Consider the following 14,924-nt stretch of genomic DNA (forward strand, 5'->3'; position numbering starts at 1 on the left):
TTTGCTGACAGCAGAAATAATACACAGACTGAAGCCAGGTCCTTTGGCTTCCCTTCTTCCACCATCTGATTGTTTCCTTTGTGATGTTGCCCCAGGCTCTCAGTGGTTTCCCAGGGCTAGGGAGAGAAGGTGGAATGCTCTGCTGTCTTTATTAACAATAATGACCTTCTTAGCATCTGTACAGATTTCTGGTGGCACTGTGGGTTGCACATTGGTTTGCTAACCCCAAGGTCCTTGATTCAGACCTACCAACCTCTGCAGGAGAAAGATGAGGCTGTCTGCTGCCATAAAGATTTACAGTCTCAAAAGCTCTATGTAGGGTAGCTGTGAGTCAGAAGGTACTTGATGACTATGGGTTGGCTTACCATCTGTAGTGATGACGATGATTATATTCTGGAACCTTTTTGTGAAGATCCAGGATGGTTTCTAGCCATGTTGTAATTATTTGATCAATTCAAAGGCAGAGAAAAGAACTAGGAAATAACTCTGGAGTTGGTGCTACTCCATGGAAAGTGAATCTGATTTTTGTTCCAGACAAAAAGCCATCATTTTCTGAACCCCTAGTAAGAAACCAAAGAACTACATTTTTGCTTGATCTGTAATGAGTACATTGTACTCTGTGGAAGTCTTTTTTGTATTGGTCTCATCCCTGGATTCATTTTATGACCTCTTTTTCTTATCTAATTTCTAATATATGCTATTTTTGCCACAGTTTAAACCTCCTAAAATCCTTTCTGGAACAAGGAGCAATATAAAATAAAAACAGATTTCCCCTTTGTTATCAGAAGAATTCTTACATGTTTATGTTACACATAAAATATTTAAGCTTAATGTTCCATCAGTCACCATCCAGCATTTGTTGTGTGCTTATGTGCAAGGCACTCCAAGGACTACAAATAAGCATAGCAAACAGCAAGAAGCTTACAGTATAGTCCACAGTTAGAGGACAAGTACACAAGGAAAAGAATTTCCAGGAATGTAAATCATCATTGTAAACTGGAATGGTCAGGGAAAAGCTATATGAAGGTGGAAGCAATTAAGTAGGACCTTGAAAAATAGAATTCTGCCATGTGGGGTAAAGATAAGAGAAAAAAGATGAAGACAGGTTAGAACACAGAGGAGAGAATTCTGGCTGAGGCAAACTGGCAGAAGCTGAAGAGGTCTCAAATTTGAGCATCAAATCACCTGAGGGCTTGTACAAACACAGACAGCTGGGCCCTGTCTCTGGAGTTTCTAATTCAGCGTGTCTAGAGCGCAGCTCAGAGTTCCCGGATAGTACAAATGATTAAACACTGGACTGTTAAGTGGAAGGTTGGAGATTCAAACCCATCCAGAAGTACATCAGAAGAAAGGCCTGGTAAAAGGTCACAGTCTTGAAAACGCTAAGGTTGGCAATGCTGCCATGAGCAATCATTGCCTCGGTGCGTGTGTGTATGTGAATCAAAATTTCACTGCTAACAAGTTCTCAAGTGATTCTGTTGCTAGTGGTTAGGGAGCTACAGACTGAACAACAGCCATCTACATAAAGAGGAGTCTCTGGGAAGTGGTATGCTTCACACATTTAGCTGTTGACCAAGAGGTTGTTGGCTTGACAGTGTTACATGAATATCATCTGTGTTTTTGTGTGTTTTTGTTATGGGGTACAAGAAGTTGCATTTCTAACAAGTTCTCAAGTGATTTCATTGTTACTGGAATCTGAGTAACAAACTGATTAACACAGGACTGGTGTGGCACTGTAGGATAAGCACTGGACAGCTAACCACATGGTCAGTGGTTCAAACCCACCAGCTGCTTCTCAGAAACCCTATACAGGGTCACTATTAGTCAGAACCAACGTGATCACACTTAACAAAAACAACAAAGCATGCAAAGAGAAGTCCCTGGGAGGGGCAGTGGTTAACACATTTGGCTGTTAACCAAAAGGTTGGCAGTTTGATCCACTCAGGGGTACCTCTGAAAAGTTGTTGTTGGTGGTGTTGTTGTTAGGTGTCATCAAGTCGGTACTGACCCATAGCGACCTTACACACGGCAGAACAAAACACTGCCCGATCCTGGGCCAACCTCACAATTGTTGCCACGCTTGAGTCCATTGATGCTGTCACTTTGTGAATCCATCTCATTGGGGGTCTTCCTCTTTTTCTCTGACCCTCCACCTTACCAAACATGATATCCTTCTCCAGTGACTGGTCTCTCCTGACAATATGTCCAAAGTATGAGAGACGAAGTTTGGCCATCTTGGCTTCCAAGGAGCACTCTGGCTGCACTTCCTCCAACAACAGATCTGTTGGTTCTTTTGGCAGCCCATGGCACCTTCAATACTCTCCTCCAACACGATAACTCAAAAGCATCAATTTTTCTACCGTCTTCCTTATTCACTGTCCAGGGTTTGTATGCATATGAGATTACTGATAATCAACTCCTAAAACCTCAGTCACTGAAAACTCAATGGAGGACAGTTCTACTCTGATGCATCAACTCTATTTGACTAGATAGGTTCTCCATAAATTAGAATTGACTCAATGGCAACTGGTTTGGTTTGGGGTTTTGGTTATACTGAAAAATAATATTAACAAACATTCCCACACTTAAGTCATCATTTGCAATATTTCTCTCTGCTCTGAGAACTTCAGGTATGTCCATGTTTACTCCCTGCAAGCTGCTCAGAGTCTCTTCTTCCTGTGCACTTCTTATTGTCCATCATTCTAAGAAGTTCACAGTTTGCAGAGGAGCTATAAGACCAATGCATGATGGTCTTTGCCAGCCTGGACTTTGCTAATTAGGAGAAACTCCCCAAACCCAAATCAAACCATTTTCTCAAGTGATTTTCTTCAGCCTTGCCCTACCTACTCTCTCTTTCCTGTGTAAGTTGATCATCTTCATCAATCCACACTCAACTCGTACATTCTGTTGTGAATACACAGACTTCATAACTACAATCATTGCTCTGCCTCTGGTGCTCACAGCAGTTGGGCAAGAAGGACATGATTTCATGAAGTCTGTGATGGAGACTAAAACGTAAATGTTTCTGAACCCCTTGTTAGGTAGTTAGAACAGGAAAAGAAAGGGGGGCTCTCAAGTCACTCTAGGTAAAGCCTGTCTCAGGAGGAAACAAGTCAACTTCAGCAATAAGGAATTTCTGAGAAAAGGGGTCAGGGAGAGAGAAAACTTTATAAGAAGAAATAAAGTTAGTTAACAATAAGCTGGATCCTGAAAAACAAGACTCAAGGAATCCATATATGAACAAATTCTCTGGATTGGTCACTTGGGCACTCAAACCAGGAGTATAGCCCACTTCCCTGACAAAGAGAGAGATAAAGAAGCAGCCAAATTGTATTCAGGATCCACCTCCACTTCTTTTGCAAGCTAGATGCCCATTCTCATTTCTCTGTAAGAATGCCTTTGCTATTAAACCTATTTTCCATTTCCCTAAGCCTCTTGTCTTTCTGGACTCCTGGTATGGCACTGTAGGATAATCACTGGATCAAAGATCAGCAGTACAAACTCAACAGCTGCTCCTCAGAAACCCTATACAAGTCGCTATGAGTTGGAACTTTACTACCTAACTACTACTTAGAGTCCTGGTATGGCTCTGTGGGTTAATGTGCCAGACTGCAAAGCCATTTGAACTGCAAGGTCGGCAGTTCAAGCTCACCAGCCACTCCTTAGAAACCCTATACAGTATCGCAATGGGTCGGAACCGACTCGACAGCACTTCACAACAACAACTACTACAACTTATCTCACTTTTTTGCTCAGGGTAATTGTTGTTAAGTGCCATGAAGTCGGTTCCAACCCATAGCGACCTTGTATAGGGTTTCCGAGGCGCAGCTGGTGAGCTTGAACCACCAACCTTACAGTTCAAACAGCTTTGCAGTCTGGAGCATTAACCCACAGCGCCACTCCCAATTCTGTTGAGGGACAGTAGCACAGTTCCAGGGACAGCTGTTCAATGACAGCACACCCCCAGGCACTTTCCTTCCTTAGTCAGACAGCGGGGCATGTGATAGACTCTGGAGTCTTCAGAAATACAAGCAAATCCTCCCAGCCTCTCACCACTTACTTGAGTTATTTCATGAAATGATTTGATCTCTTACCTCAGTTTCCCCATCTCTAAAGAAAATAAGGCCAGCAGTTCAAAGAAAGATGAGGCGTTCTGCTCCTGTAAAGATTTACAGCCTCGGAAACCCTGTACAGGGTCACTATGGGTTGGAACCGACTCGATGACACTTAACAACAACAACAAAGAATATAATACCATTCTCATGGTGAAATTTGTTCACCAGTGACAATCTGAAAATGTACTTCTGAGTACCCCTACGTCTACCTATTCACACAGGTCCCAGAAACTATGATTCCAAAGGATTCAATAAAGAGGCTACCTAATTCCTTACTGGCTGATATATCTATTTAAGTCAAGTGCTCATATATTCTTTCATTTGTGAATTTAACTACAATTAGTATAGAATCCCCTGTGTGTCAAGCAAAGTTCTCAGTGCTGGAGACAAGGAATAATGAGGTAGACAAAGCGCCTGATCCCACACATAGTAACTGATCTCATAGGAGAGAGTAAACAATAAACAAATACATATGTAACAGAGAAGTGGCAAGTGTGGGAAGGATGATGTCACATAGAGGAACCAGGGAAGGCCTTTCTGGATAGGTGATCCTTGAGCAAAAACCTGAGTGCAGTTAGCAAGTGAGTCACATATGTATGTAGAAAATGTGCTCTACACAAAACGGGGAACCCATGCAAAAGCCTCACAGGCTTATGGAACCTTGGCAGGGTCAAGGAACATAGGAAGCAAAAGTAGAGATGTTATCCTTAGAACAAATAATGTAGAGAATTGTGGCGGTGTGCTGTGGAATTGCTTCCAACTCAGACCAACCCTGAGGCTGTCAATCTTTACGGGAGCAGAATGCCTCATCTTTCAACCGTGTAATGGCTGGTAGTTTCGAACTGCTGACCTTGAGGTTAGCAGCCCAACTCATAACCACTACGCTACCAGAGCTCCTTAGAGACCTGTAGAACATACTAAAGAATTGGATTTCTTCCTAAGTGTAATGGAAATTACTAGACACAACAGTCCTAGGCAAGAGTGACATAGAGTTGCCTTTTGAAAAATCACATGGCAGCCTGGGGAAGAATAAATAATAGAAGGATGAGGAATGGGTCCAGGGAGACCCATCAGGAGGTCTTTCCTGCAGGCCAGGTGAGTTATGAAGGTGGAGTGAGCCACAGAGATCAAACTAATGGGACTAAGAAGCAATGAAGTTCTCTGCGTACATAAAAAGGTAGATGTTCATCAGGATTTGCTGATGCATTGGGGTGTGGGAGTGTGAGAAAGGTAAATCAATAATAACACCAAGGTTTAGGGGCATTTTCAGTGTGTAGATGGTCTCTAAAGCACGGGGTAGGATGTATTCATGCAGGGAGTGAAACTGGATAGGGAAAAAGATAGCAGACCTACCACCTTCTCGTCTTTAAAGGTCAGGAAGAAGGGAAGGTTATTGCACAAGCCAGTGAGGAGGAAGGACCAATGAGATAGGCAAGGGATGTCTTAGAAGTCACAGAAGGAGGCTTGAAGAAGATTGTTGTTGATTTTATGTGCTGTCAAGTCGGTTCTGACTCATATGGCAACCCTGTATAGAGTTTCAAAGGAGTAGCTGGTAAGTTTGAACCATGGACCTTGAGGTCAAATGCTTATTTTATAGTGCCACACCAGAACTCATCTAAGAAGATATAAGTGAGTACTTCAAATGTTACTATAAAACTGTTATATAAGATGAAGAAATTTGACCATTTCATTTGGGAATGTGATCTTTTCAAAAACATTAACTGTAGTGATGAGAGCAAAAGCTTGCTGTGAGTGATTTCATGAAAAAGGAGGAAGTGAAGAAGTACTAACTACACTTAAAGAGGTTTTCTTAAAAAGCAAAGTAGAGCGGAAGCTGGAGGAGACTGGTGATTGATAATGGAGAGTGTTATTTAATATGGAAGATACATATCTGCAAGTATGAGCAAGGAGAATAAAAAATGAGGCAAGAGATGGACGGATGCTAGGGCAATGCCCTTAGGTATGGGATCCCAGGGACAAGCAGAGAGGCTGGTCTCATTCACAAGCACAGAAAGAAGCAGAAGTGGAGGGCACAGGTACGGGTGGGCAGCAGGTATAGTGGTCAGGGGCCTTTCTAACAGTAGAGTTCCCCTTCCTACAAAGAAATGGAAACCTCCAGATATTTCAGGGATTTCCACATTAAGCTACTTAATGGCAAAATCATTCCCAATCCCCCATGAAATCATACCACTGATTCTCAACCCACTAGAAAATATTTACAAGTTTCTCTGCACCATGTTGTGTTTCACCTTACACCACTCTCCCCACCCCTCTTTGTTTCTTTTTCTCAATGGCCTTGAATTTCTCTTGAACTCTTTGGTCATCTGCCAGGCACTAATGTAATGAGAAGTTTGGAATTGTGCCTTAAATGCCCACTTACAGAGATTTTTAAATCCCCACTGACCATTTGAGACAACGAACTAGATAAATGAAAAAAAAAACCCAGAAACCAGGGTATCCCCATAGTATTTCTTCACAAAGGGGTCAAATAGCCCCTGATTTATGCTGTGGTGTCTAGCAGAGTTCCATGTCCACAATGAATGTTTGCTGAAATCTACTGAGTAAACTAGTGAGCCATTTGTATTTCAAGTTATTGAAACTTCTGTAATTGAGGCAATTCTTTCTCAAGGATATTAATTCCAGCATTTCTTCTGTGAAGTCCCCATACATAAAGGCTGGTCCTTTTCAGTTTTTGTTTTGTTTTGTTTTGGTTTATTTTGGTAGGCTGACAATTGAACAATAAATAGCTCAACAGCCTGCTAATTTCAAGTTACTTAGGTACAATTACTGGTGTTCAGCCTTAGGAACAGGGGTCAATTGCTATGTTATCATCAGGAAACAACTAACTTAAGCACAGGATGGTTAAATAGCATCATAAGGCCAGAGATCAGCAGTTGATGGCAAACAAGCAGAACTGGGTACCTGAGGAGGAACTTCTTGGTATAGATGAGACCAGCTAGAGAGTGCCCTCCCATCTCTGTCCCACTCACATAGGTCCCTGTCTGAGAAATCTAGTGCTATTATAACAGAAATAGCACAAGTGGATGGCTTTAACAAACAAACTTTCTATTCTCTAACAATTTAGGAAACTAGACGTCCGAATCAGAATGCCAGCTTTAAAGAAAGAGCCTTTTCTGCTTTCATCATCTGTAGCCCCAGCATTCCTTGCAGATCTCCATGTATCTTGGCATCAATCTTTCCCTGGATCTAGGAGCTTCACAGTGCAGGGACCTGAAGTCCGAAAGATCCACTCCACTCTCAGCTATTCTTTCTTGATGGTAATAGGCCCTCCTTCTCTGTTCACTTCTCCTTCCTTTTATCTCTTGTAAAATAAAAGCTGTTGCAGACAACACCCCTGGGAAACTTCCCTATATCTGATCAGCATTGAGTTTGTTAAGTGCCTTCCAGCCAGTTCCAACTCACAGTGACCCTGTTTCTGAGGAGTGGCTGGTGAGTTTGAAGGGTATTGCAGCCCACCCCTAATCCTCTTAGTTTATCATCAGAACACAACACAGGTTCATCACATCATATTACATCATCACATAGCTGCCAAACAACTGAGAATCAAGGCCCAGCCAAGCTGACACTTCTTTCAGGAGAACACAATTCAATCCATGGCAGCCCCTATGGCTTTTTGACCTCAGATGGCTGCCCTGTTATGTTTTCTTTTTGTTTTTTATTGTGATGAAAATACATACCACAAACCAACAATTTTCACATGTATAAATCAGTAACTACATTCTTCATGTTGTACAATCTTTATCCCAATTCTTTTCCAAATAATTCCAACATTACCATAACTCGGACTCCTGGAATGACACTGCAGGTTAAGCACTGGGCTGCTAACCATGAGGCTGCCCATTCAAACCCACTGGCTGCTCCTCTGAAACCCTCCCTATACACGGTCACTATGAGTCTGAACTGACTCAACAGCACTTAACAGCAAAAAGCAAATTCAATGCCCTAAGCAAAACTCCCTTTTCCCTCCATTCCGCTCTTGTTGTTAAATGCCAATGAGTCGGTTCTGACTCATACTGACCCGGTAAAGGGTTTCTGAGGAGTTGTTTGGCAGTTTGAACTGCCAAGCTTGTGATTAGCAGCCCAATGCTTGTCTTATAGCACTACACCAGGACTCCTTTCTTTCCTTGATGATGAGGGTGGTGGTAGTGTGCCTCATAGTGCTCTGCACAGGGTTTCTGAGGCTGTAAATCTTTACAGGAGCAGAAAGCCTCATCTTTCTCCCGTGGAACAGCCGATTGTTTTGAACTGCTGACCTTGAGGTTAGCAGGCCTACTCATAACCACTATGCTATCAGAGTTCCTTAGGCTCTGTATTTGCTTATTTCATGTAAGTGAGCTCATAAAGTATTTATCCTTTGGCAACTGACTTATTTCACTAAGCATAAGGTTTTCAATTTAGGATGTGGTGTGTATCAGGTCTTCATTTTTCTTTATGTTGTTGCTGTTAGGTGCAATCGAGTCGGCACCAACTCACAGCGACCTTATGCACAGCAGTACAAAACACTATTGTTGCCATGCTTGAGCCCACTGATGCTGCCACTTTGCCAATCCATCTCGCTGGGAGTCTCCCTTTTTTTCTATGACCCTCCACCCTACTAAACATGATAGATATCCTTCTCCAGCGACTGGTCCCTCCTGACAATAACCCCAAAGTATGAGAGATGATGTTTGGCCATCCTGGCCTCCAAGGAGCACCCTGGCTGCATTTCTTCCAAAAAGGATTTATTGGTTCTTATTGGAGCCCATGGCACTTTCAATGTTCTCCTCCAACACCATAACTCAAAAGCATCAGTTCTTCTATGGTCTTCCTTAGTTACTGTCCAGCTTTCACATGCATATGAGGTTATTGAAAATACCATGGCTTGGGTCAGGCACACCTTAGTCTTCAAGCTAACATCTTTGCTCTTCAATATTTTAAAGAGGTCTTGTGCAGCTGATTTGCCCAATGCAATACGTCGTCTTTATTTATGGCTGAGTCATATTCCACAGTATGTATGTACCACACTTCATTCTCTACCTGCTAAAGTTTCCATTGATAAGGAGACTAAAACTGTCTGCCAGCCTTCCTCTGGTGTACGTAGTACTTCCTTCTCCAGGAGTCTCACCTAAGACCCTGCACTCCATATGTGGTCAGCCCAGGGACGAGGGACAGGCTCAGATCTGCTATTAAAGTAAAAAGGCATACAAATGAAGATTTCAATTGCAACCTCTGATTAAATGTTAACGTTAAATGAAAACATCCCAGTTGTCAAGTGTTTCACAAAGATACTAGAGGAAAATGTTCAAACTTAAGCTAAAATGTCTTAAGTTTTGGCTTGTCTTTTACTTCCAAACATATAAATGGATGAATTTTAATTATATAATTACACAAATCACATGAATACATTTTCATTGTCAAGTTTCAAATACAAAGTTGTTGTATGTTCACTGCCCTCAATTCAGTTCTGACTCATAGCTTAAGGGTTTCCGAGGCGCTGCTGGTGCTCTTGAGCTGTGAACCTTGTGGTTAGCAGTCCAGTGCTTATCCTACAGTGCCATGCCAAGACTGTGACACAAAGTATGAAAAGTAAAAAATGAAAATTATATTTCATCTACCTCTTTCCCCTTAAACCTTACAATCCCTGTTACTAACCATTATTAAAGGTTTAGTATACATCTGTTTAATTCTTTCAATTTAAGTCTGTATAGATATGCACACATAAAATACAAATAGATTTTTCAGCTAAACCAATTAGGCAATGTTTTTCTTTACTTAACAGTGTGTTTTTAATATTATCTGTCCATCAAACTTTACCTCATTCCTAAGAATGCTGCACAGTATACTTCCATAGAATAATATAGTTAGTCATTCTTCCACTGAGTTCTTACCTCTAAGACAGAGTGGTATCAATTATTAGATCGATGGAATGTTATAAGAGCAATGCGATATTTTGTTCTGAATAGCGGGCATTGAGCACAACAGTGGTTTAATTAGAAAGAGTGTGAGTCTGAATTTCTAAGTAAAGCCCACCTTTACTATGTGACCTTGAGTAAGTCATGTAACCTCTCCTAACCTTAAATTCATTGAGAGGATTAAATGAAACAACATGTGCACAGCTGAGTCTGGTTCCTGCTCCTCTTCTAAAAGCTCACTAATCCTGAGTTCCCTTCTTCCACAACCAGACAGGAAATCAGAGATGCCTACCTACCCATAACAGTCACTTAGAAAGTGGCCAGAACTTTAGGTAGTGAATTTCCAGGTAAATGGATTCTCCTACCTTTTTTTTTTTTCTCATCCAGTCCTTGAGCTAACATGTCAGGTTAACAGGGAAACCTAGTGGAGTCAACTGATTGCCACATACATAAGAGTTGGTGAATATCATTTCTGAAGTATAACTCTGGACAGAATAGAAAAAGTTAGCACATTCTACATTTCCCCTGTCTAAATAAAGTCTCGAGTAAAATCAGTGTAACTGATGGCAGAGCATTAATTACCCTGGGAGTATGTGCTGATTTAAAATGGAGCCCAACAGAGAAAAAACTGCACCACTTGACCACTGGGATCAGGTAAAACTTTGCAAGTCTCACTGCTTGCATTGAAAATCCTAAGGCAATAGTGACGTCTGTTTTAAGTTTGTGCTGTGGTCCTGTGGATCTGTGTCTAGCTTCAACAGTGTTTGGACCGAACAGATCCAGGGACTCCCCCACCTCCAGCCTTAGACCACCTTTAACAACTTTAGGCACAGTTTCTTCTCTGGGACCATCTTCTTAACCATTCCCTTTTACCGGGACCAGCTAAACACCGTTTTTGTGTATGTGTGCCGTTAGCTCCAAATCTTCAATCAACCATGAGCTCTCAGATCCATCAGAATTATTCCACTGAAGCAAAGACTGGCATCAACCATCTGGTTAATCTGCATCTGAGAGCCTCTTACACCTACCTCTCTCTGGGCTTCTATTTCTATCTCAGTGATGTGGTCTTGGAAGGCATGGGACACTTCCGTGAGTTAGTGAAGAAGAAGTGTGAGGGTGCTGAGCATCTCTTGAAACTGCAAAACCAGTGTGGTGGTCACACACTCTTCCAGGATGTACAGAAGCTGTCCCAAGATGAGTGGTGGGGAAGAACCCTGGGTGCCATGGAAGCCGCCCTGGCCCTGGAGAAGAACCTGAACCAATCTCTTTCGGATCTGCAAGCCGTGATGCTATTCACACAGATCCCCACCTCTGTAACTTTCTGGAGAACCATTTCCTTGACAAGGAGGTGAAAATTATCAAGAAGACGGGCGACCACATGACCACTCTCCATAGGATGGCCGGTCCCCAGACAGGGCAGGGCAAATATCTCTTTGAGAGGCTCACTCTCAGGCGTGACTAGGAAGAGCCTGTGGAGCCCCACAACCTGTGAAGGGCCCTTCAGCCTTCCCCTGCTCTCCACAGACCTTTTGCCTGAACCTTGCTCTTCAGCCATAGAGGCAGCATAATCAACACCCTGGAGCCCCTCTGCTCCCAAGCCATGGACCAAATAAATGAAAACAATAAAGCGTCCTTTTAGAGCCAAAAAAAAAAAAAAAGATGATGTCTTTTTTTAATATCTACAACCCCATAGATACTGGTGCTGCTCGATAAACATGAAATAAAATAGTAATATTCATAGTTGGCTATGTACTTTGTCACAGCTCTTAAGTCAGATACATCCATTTGGGATTACTCCTAAGGAAAGAAGAGAAAGTTATTTTTTCTTCCTTTCCAGTTTGTTGCATTGGTCATCTTCTGAGAATAAATAACTGCCATGCCATTTACTTCTCCTGATTCGGTGAGAGGAGCTCTCTGTGCCCAAAGCCCTACTTTCTTTGGCTATGACTCTCCCTTGGTTGTTCTTCTAGGTGTCCAACTAAATGAAATGTTTACACTTGTTCCTCAACCCCATAAAATTTAAATCCCTAAAAGTAATTTCCCTGATTATGTAGTACAATTAAGCTAATATGCCATTTCTAATTCATAGATAATATGTGACCTCATGTTGATTAAGTAGATGACTAGCAAAAATGAAGGACACTTACAATGAGATGGGCTGACACAACAGCCACAACAGAGGACTCTATCTCGACACTTATGAAGATGGCCCAGGACCAGGCAACTTGTTGGTCTTTTATACATAAGGTCTCCATGAGTCAGCTCCAATTCCACAGCAGTGATGTGTGACATCAGTCAGACTGAAAAAATATAAAAATAAATCTGATGCATGCTAACTCCATGTATCCCAAGAGTACAACTGTTCTCTATAGGGTTTTAAATCGCTGGGATCTTTTGGAAGTAGGCCTTTCTTCTTAGGAACCTGTGAGTGGATTTGATTGCCAAGCTTTCAGCAGGTAGTCCAGCACTTAACTGTATATATCACATAGGAACTTTTTTAGTCAGACCTGTTGTTGCTCTTGTTAGGTACCTTCAAGTAGATCTAACTCATAGCAACCCTGTATAGGGTTTCCAAGGAGTTACTGGAGAGTTTGAACTACCATCCTTGTGGATAGTAGTCCAGTGCTTACCCTATGGCACAACACCAGGACCCTTTACTCACACGATCCAGTTTCAAATTCCATCTCTGTCACATATTAGCTATATGACCTTGGATAACTTTTCTTAACCCTGTGTACTTCATTTCTTTATATATAAAGTTGTGATGATAAAATAGTTCCTACTTCACAAGGTGGTTATAAAGAATGAATGACTTGTATATGTAAAGTATCAAAATATATATATATGTAAAGTATTTACTGGCACAGAGGAAGGACTCCACACATGTTGACTATGGCTCAGTGGTAGAATTCTTGCATTCAATGTAGGGCACACAGATTCAGTACCTGGCCAGTGTGGCACATGTACAACTCTCACTCATCAGTTAGTAAAAGCATGAGTGTTGCCATGATGCTGTTTTAACTGCTGTGCTGTGAGTTAATGTGCTTAACTGCAGAGTCAGTTTAAACCGCAAGGTTAGCAGTTCAAGCTCACCAGCTGCTCCTCAGAAATACAATACAGGGTCACTAGGGGTTAGAGCTGACTCGACAGCACTTAACACCAACTGCAGCATAACAGAAATACTACAAGTGCAAGGTTTTAACAAACAGAAATGTATTCTATCACAGTTCAAGAGGCTAGAAGTCGGAGTTCAGAGTGTTGGTTCTGGGATAATGTTCTTGCCTCTTTTTGACATCTGTGGGCCCAACATTTCCTCCCAGAGATTTCCATGTGTCTTGGCATCAATCATTCTCTGGATCTAGGAGTTTCACAGCTCAAGCACCCCAGATCCAAAGGGATGAATTCCTCTCCTGACTCTTCTTTCTCGATGGCAGTAGGTCCCTCTAAGCTCTGCTTGCTTATTTAATCATTTTTATATCATAAAAGATATTGTCTCAAGATGCAACCTAATCCTGTAGATTGTATCTGGCCTCATTAACATCATAAAAGTGAGGGTTTACAGCACATAGGATAATTACATCAGATTAAAGCCAATCACATCATATGGAAAGGATGATTACACCATATTAGATCTCATCATGGGAATGACTACATCTTAACTGCTAAGCCACTAAGAATCCACAACACCTTAATTATAACAAAATAAATTGCTAAATATCATAAACAGCTAAATATCATGGGAGGAATTAAAGGAAGGGACTGTCTATAATACTAAACTCTGAGGTCAGTTTCTTTTAGTGAAACACAATGAGGAGTTCAGGGCATCCCTCAGAAGGGGCATCATGGAAGCATGGCCACTCCATTCTCCATTCTCACATCTCTACTTCAGCCATACCTGACTACTCCCTGTCGCACATACACATGGCATTTTCTGTCAATAACCCTCATACACGTTGCTCCATCTGCTTGAAATGATCCTTTCTCTCCCCACCACCTTATCTCCTAATCAACTTGATTCAAACACTTACTTCTGAAATGCCCAACTCACAGGCAAATCCAATACCTCTCATCTTTTTACGCCACAATATCTCAACATGTCACTTGCTTTCTTACAGTTCATCATCCTTCTCTCACTGCTATTGAATTCTGGAATAGTTAAAGGCAAGAATTATCCCTGATTTACCTCTGTATCTCTGTTATTGTTAAGTGCCATCCAGTGGGTTTCAACTTATAGTGCCTTATATGGGGTTCCTAAGACCATCTATCTTTGTGGCAGCAAACAGCCTCATCTTTATCTCAGGGTGCAGCTGGTGAACTCAAACCACTGACCCTGTGGTTTTCAGTCCAGTATTTACCCTACAGAGTGACCACTATCTCTTCTAGATTCTCTGTTGTTGTTAAGTGCCATCAAGTCAGTTCTGACTTATAGTGATCCTTAATGGATTTCAGAGGAGAAGCTGGTGAATTTGAACCACCAACCTTTTGGTTCAAACCAAATTTGTAGTCCATGAGAGCCAAAGTATGACCTTGAATATATCCCACCTGAATGTGGAGATCATCTGAAGAACAGATTTGGTACATTAAACACTAAGGCCAAAGACCAGAAGAGTTGTGGGATGACATCAAGAACATAATACATTAAGAAAGCAAAACATGAAGAAGACAAGAAAGAAGGAAAAGGTCAAAATGGGTGTCAGAAGAGACACTAAAACTTGCTCTCCAACATAGAAATGCTAAGACAAATGGAAAAAATGAGGAGGTCTAAGAGCTGAACAGAAAATTTCAAAGATCAGATCAAGAAGATAAAGCCAAATATTACAACAAAATATGCAACGATCTGGAATCAGAAATCCAAAAAGGAAGAACACGCTCAGCATTTCTCAAGCTGGGAGAACTG

The 14,924-nt window shown here is 41.7% G+C and overlaps 1 pseudogene; it reads left to right on the forward strand.

The window, feature by feature from the left end:
- The first annotated feature begins 10,962 nt into the window (after positions 1–10,962).
- LOC102825641 lies at positions 10,963–11,489 on the forward strand (annotated as a pseudogene).
- Positions 11,490–14,924: the final 3,435 nt, after the last annotated feature.

This window comes from Chrysochloris asiatica, unplaced genomic scaffold (genome assembly GCF_000296735.1).
Source record: "Chrysochloris asiatica unplaced genomic scaffold, ChrAsi1.0 scaffold00123, whole genome shotgun sequence".
NCBI classification, from domain to species: Eukaryota; Metazoa; Chordata; class Mammalia; order Afrosoricida; family Chrysochloridae; genus Chrysochloris; species Chrysochloris asiatica.